The sequence below is a fragment of the Aplysia californica genome, unplaced genomic scaffold, assembly GCF_000002075.1.
Source record: "Aplysia californica isolate F4 #8 unplaced genomic scaffold, AplCal3.0 scaffold00170, whole genome shotgun sequence".
NCBI classification, from domain to species: domain Eukaryota; kingdom Metazoa; phylum Mollusca; class Gastropoda; order Aplysiida; family Aplysiidae; genus Aplysia; species Aplysia californica.
The window spans coordinates 810898-817012 of record NW_004797440.1 but is presented as its reverse complement, the minus strand read 5'-3'; the positions used below and the strand labels follow the sequence as shown (position 1 = coordinate 817012).

Here is a 6115-nt window from a genome sequence, read left to right as displayed (position 1 = left end):
TAATCTCCTTGGGGGAGATATATTTATGCAGTTTTCTATGTGGTAGGCCAGCTCAGCAGCTTTTTCAGTTGTGATGTTATGTTTTCTTAGTGTTTCCTTGACACCCTCGATCCACCTTTTGCGTGGCCTTCCTCTTCAACAACACGAATTATAATAAATACACTTTTTTTTCCCGGCAAGGGCACGTACTTATTTGGTTTACAATGGCAAACATACAATTACATACATAAATTTTACATATAGGCCTAATTATAAATACGTATATAAATACATTCACAAATACTACATAAACACAAAATATTACACAAACGCAGAACGGTTTAAATTACAACATTCATTGTCGGCAGTGCCCTATATTTTGAGCTAGGGTTGTCGTCTTGCTAAAATTAAGGACACACCCCAGTGACCACCTTGTGTCACCGACACTTGTTTGACAATACTTGAGTCTGAACTTACTACTCATGAAGCCACTGGAAATCCATGAGGCTCGGTACATAGTTTTCCTTTTTGCCTGAGTAGACCTAGCATCATTCGACCCGACGCCGCCTAAGTTTTTAGCAGCTGATAGGCTAACAGATGTATGTAGATATAATACTAATAAGAGAGGGGCGGGGAGGGAGACAGAGAGAGAGAGAGAGAGAGAGAGAGAGAGAGAGAGAGAGAGAAAGGGAAAGAGAGAGAAAGAGAGAGAGAAAGAGAGAGAGAAAGAGAGAGAGAAAGAGAGAGAGAAAGAGAGAGAGAGGGGGAGAGGGGGGGAGAGAGAGAAAGAGAGAGAGAGAGAGAGAGAGAGAGAGAGAGAGAGAGAGAGAGAGAGAGATGATCACGAATTAATATCAATTAAAGCTCCGTGTGTAAAATGTAAATGTTATCATGCCTATACATGTAGTACAAGAACCATGATTATAATTTATCAAATTGAAAATTCGGAAATTATCAAGGATCCAATTTGAGAACAGAACCTTTATTTCTGGTGGCAAATACTTTGGGTTACTTTGAGTGGAGCGAGTTTTCAAAAACTGCCGACTTATTTCATTTTGGCATCTTACTGCCAAATTGGCATTTGAAATGAATGGTGGAATAAAATTTCCCGCATTTATTGATGTCTTCACCGGTTGGCTGATGTGTCAAGGGTCAGGAGGTCGTCGTCGTCACTCGTCACACTCGCTTCCGTGGCCAGTATTGCTCCAGATGGCGCTGCAGTCGCTACGAAGAGAGTTTTTAAATCTATTAATAATTAATTAATTGCCTAACGTTTTTAGATTATCATTTTATTATTAAACTACTGTCCTTAACTGTGCTATCGTTAAAAAATGCCATTCTTGCTCGTGTTTACGTGAATTATGACAATTGGGCATCAAGTCTGTCACTTTTTTCTAAACTAAAATAAATTTCTTGTAACTATACCTTGTTTTGTCACTCTAAAAAAAGTGTCATTGGTGAGCTGTGACGTCACATGCGTATATACAAAATGTGCGTGAGGAGCGGGAAGTGCTGTGAACTGTGAACAGTTCTACTTTCTGCGTGAAGACGATTTATAGTACATGTATTTTATATTATAAATTTATGAAGAAAAGTTTTTTAATCTAGACTCAATTGTGGAAAAATATGATTAAGTTAAAACAAATTGAGACAAACTGCTGTGCAAAGTATGGGTGACATCGATTCACCCAGAATATTGAGGATAAGTTGCGCCACGAATTTTTGACCGCACCGTATACAGTCGAACCTGCCTTAACACGGAAACCTAAAACGGAAACATGTCTTAACGGATCTTCCCGCTCCCCCTTGATATATTCCTTTTTAATTACCTGTATAAAACTGTCCTTAATGCACCCCGCAGGATTTAGCAAAATTTGATCATTTTTGCATAGTTTCTGATTATTTTCCTTTATCATTCTTGGTTAAATAAAATTAACAGAATCGAATAAGTTCACATATTTTGGCCCAGTTTGCATAAATTCAGAATTTTTCTTGCATAAAACGACGGGGACAGATAAAACGGAAACCTGTCCAACTCGGAAATGAAAAGAAAATCCGCTCCCTTCCGAGGGTTTTACCTCTCTACTAAGACGGAAAATGTTTTGTCTGCTCAGCCCTGATTTGAAACAAAACTTGCAATTTTGGTTCCGTCCGCCGGCTCTAAACTTAAACGCTATGCTGCCGGACAATGAAGAGGAGTATGCAATTTGAGAATAGATGTTACTTCATGACAATGTGAGCGATGAAGATGGTCAGGGTAGTGCGGGTGTGAAATCTCACGGGTGCCAGTAAAAGCGCTGGACAGTGGCAGTGGGTGAACCTAGATTTGGGTGGGGCTTAGGTTTCTTCCACTTTTTTACCACCAAAAAGCAAGCAATAAGAACAACACAGTGATGATTTTTCTATACTCACGGCGAGCCACGGCATTTTGAGAACCATTCAAACGAGAAGAGTCACCCTTGTCTGCCATCTCTTTATTCTACGTTAAATTCTTCTGGATGGTGGGGACGAAACCGTTTCACCTTCAAATTAGTTTTTATTTGATTATTGTTAAATCTCAGCGGCACAAGTACACAGCACTCCCAACACACACCGTGTATGAGGTGGATTGGGTCGTGTTGTTGCAGAAAATAGAACGCACCTAACAAAGGCCCAATGGGCGCGTAGGTAACTTTGTCACAGGGGGACAGGGGGAAAGTGTGTCGTAAACTTTCACCCCATTGTCAGGGCGGGGAGAGCATGAGCCCTCTGTGCATGTTATTTTTTTCAAGTCTTCTACCTTTTTACAAGAGGGGTTTCATTAAGGACAGACCGTGGGAACGGGCTGATTGATTGCTGAGCCCTAAAGACATTTGATTGGCTGTTATAAGGTTACTATAGTTGTAAGCGGGGACAACAGTGATTGGATAAACGAGCAAACCGCCTAGTTGATCACTCTGTGTTCATTGCGGTCGATCAGAACAGTTTCAACTGCTTATTTCGTTATTTTCATTTGCCTTGGGGTAGACTTGGGGGTGGGTAGGGGGGCTCAAGCCCGTGAGCCCTTCACTACCCACCGCCACTGGCGCTGGAGTGGCGCTCCAGTTCAGAAACTTTCATTGGTCGCCAGAGGCCAGAGGTGTGCTGTGAGATTAGTTTGACCAATGCCTGCTGACCTGATCGTACAGCCAGCCGAGAAAGGAGTTCCTCGAATTGTGGTTACATGGCAGTGAGGGGTGGCATTGGTTGACGTGGCTCTGCTTATTACACCAATGAGTGGGGCTAAGGGTGGAAGCAAAGGAGATATGTTCAAAGATTTATGTTTTTAATAGGTCAAACAGTAGTGGTCCTGAGAAATGCAAGCGCTGATGATAATTGGACTAGATAAGACTGACGCATGTCATTATCAGATCTGGCTCCTTTTTTTGGCTCCAAACTCCAAATGTTCACGGAGAAGAGAACAGAAGAGGTAAGGAAAAAAAAAGAAAAAGTAAGACTAAAAGAAAAAACATGAAAGTGAAGAAAGGAGCTTGGATTGCTTAAAATTATTAAACTAGTTGACACGATTTAACACCCACGCCCATTTGATCTGAATAATTTACTACCCTGTCGTGCAAGAGCATAGTCTGTTCATTGATGAACGATAAATATATTGTGTACAGAGAGGCCAGCTATCGTTAAGTGTGTAAAAAACGAATGTTCCGGCCGGCGGCCGGTCCCACATCCAGCTCAGTGTCGCTAGTGAGCCTTTTTGTTTTTACTGGAGAGGCGAAAAATGTTTTTACTTTATTATTATTTGTTCCCAACCACATGCGGTAAGCCACCAAGGGCATATATCTAGGTGATTTTATCGGCCTGTGAGAGGTCAGGGGGAGTCCTTGCCTTATGCCCACACAGGGGTGGAAGCTATTCTCACCAGCGGAGGGGGGGTGAGAATAGCGAGACATGGGTTATTCTCACCCGGGGGTGAGAATAAAGGTGGTCTTATCATTAACACAGTAGATCTACATCGTATAAGAATGCTACCCCTGTGTAGAGAAATAATGAAAAGAAGACCCCGCGTCCCAAAACGGTACTGGACACAGTATTTTTCTACGATGAGCGGTGCTTTTGGAGAATATCATCATCTTCTGGGGGGAGTTTGAAGGGGTGAGGAAAAATGTGTTTCCTACATTCGGAAGTGACCCGAAACCTTTCAAACCCTTCTTCATCTCGATGGACCTTATATTGAGAAAAAAATAATAAAATGAATAAACAAATAAATAAATAAATAAATAAATAAATAAAATTTGTGCATTGCAGCAATGAGCGTTTCGTTCAGTGACAACGAGTCCATTGTTGTAGGTTGAGAGGACAAAGACAATTCTGGTCATCTGATCACTTGCTGAGAGAGAACTGGGGGAACTTTTAGTTGCGAGATAAAACGGTCGCGTTCGGCTCAGCAACTGGGAGCGGCAGGAACAGGAGAGGAAAGGGAGAGGGGTGCACTCACTTTCCAGTGATGAAATAAGAGACACTCCCGATGGATTCGACAACTGGAAGGAAAGGTCAAGCTGGGAGCAACAGGGGACAGAGACGAAAACGAATGCAGTCAGTTTATATGTACCCTACGGGTCCACGGAGACGGACACGGCCCGATCTTGTGTCGGGAGGAAGAAAATCGGTCGCATCGTTTCCATCTTGGGTGTCCACCAGTTCGGACAAGACACGTCTAATCTGTTAGCCTACTGTGTCTTATTCCACCCTCCGTGTCTCAAGGCTGTGTCCTAGGTACACGGCTATAAATAGTCGAGGTCAATGAACCCAAGGCGGGAACAAGAAATGAATGGGTTTTTAAAGGAAAATAATTGGTAAAATTGTTAGTACATTGTATGCATTTAAGCCAGGAGGTTTGCGTGTAGACTTTGTTAATTTTGAGGCGCTGATTACGAATATGACATTAGAATTATTCAAAATTAGACTTTTTTAAAGCTCCGGCGGGGCCTATCGCTCACGAGTCACGCGGTCCGCTAAAATTGAACAAGGTCTTTCCAACCCCCACGACGTCTTTTGTCGGGGCGTGTCGTGTCGTGTCTGTTGACAAAGCCAAACGGACTTTTCACTGATTTCTTAGTAAATGAACGGTGCTCCGTTTCAACAACCGACTTTCCGAGAGACGGACAGAATCCGGTCGGTTGGAGTCCGTTGCAGTGGACACGGGCCCTTAGGGTAGAATCATATTAACGCCCGACACCGACAGTCAGACCGGACCCGCCGTTTTCCGCCGGGTGCGGTCGACCATTATATTAACACCGGAGTTTGGTGGTCAGACACCGCCGTCTTGCAAATATGGCGACTGGTAGAAAAGAAAATTGATGTTGTTGTTGCTTTTGAGACGCAGACAAAAAAAGGAAAACCAAGGGAAGAAGAATTTCGTTGTATCCCTTCCAAAGAAAGCGTGATACACTAGGTGAACTTCATCATAATTTGTTTCCGCAGTTGTTGAAAGATAGTGAAAAATTCCAACCAGCTATCGCATGAAACATAGCAATTTTCAATTAACTGAGAGGTATGCAGAGCTGACCAAGAACTGCTAGAATTCTGAGTAGTAGTGTCATTGAGGCGGGAAAGACACTAATGCAGAGATAAGAAATAACATCATTAAAATTACCTCCCATCTCGCCCGACGGACTGTCTTCGATAGAACATGTTTTATCGGACAGTCCGACCGGAGACGACACAGGACGTCGGACGTCAGTATGGCAGCCGAAACCGTTTTTTTTTGTGCTACCTCCAAGGAGTTAATTACAGTTAGTTCTAAGCTCGTACCAGTCCAAAGCAAAAGTTAGAGACTCGGATGGAGAGCTTTTTGACATCACGCCCCCTCCCCGTGGAACGCTTTATCAGCTCATCTACGGAAGTCTACAACTTTATCGAACTTTTAATCAGCACTTAAAACGCATTTGTTTCAGCCCAGCTTCAATCTGTAATTTCCGTCGATTTCCGACATTCCCAATACAAATATTATGTTCTCTCAGTATCTATTATGTTCTCTCATTATCGTAAATTTATGCTGTTCTGTTGTGTAAATTCATCAAAGTGTGCAAGGGTGTATGGGTAAGCTTTGTGGGATTGTCTTTAATCAAGGATGTGCCTGAGAGAGAGAGAGAGAGAGAGA

The 6115-nt window shown here is 42.6% G+C and overlaps 1 protein-coding gene across 1 annotated transcript in view; it reads left to right on the top strand.

The window, feature by feature from the left end:
* Positions 1 to 6115, top strand: part of LOC101864617 (U4/U6.U5 tri-snRNP-associated protein 2) — a 58687-nt gene that overhangs the window by 3995 nt on the left and 48577 nt on the right. The gene's annotated exons all lie outside the window — the stretch shown is intronic.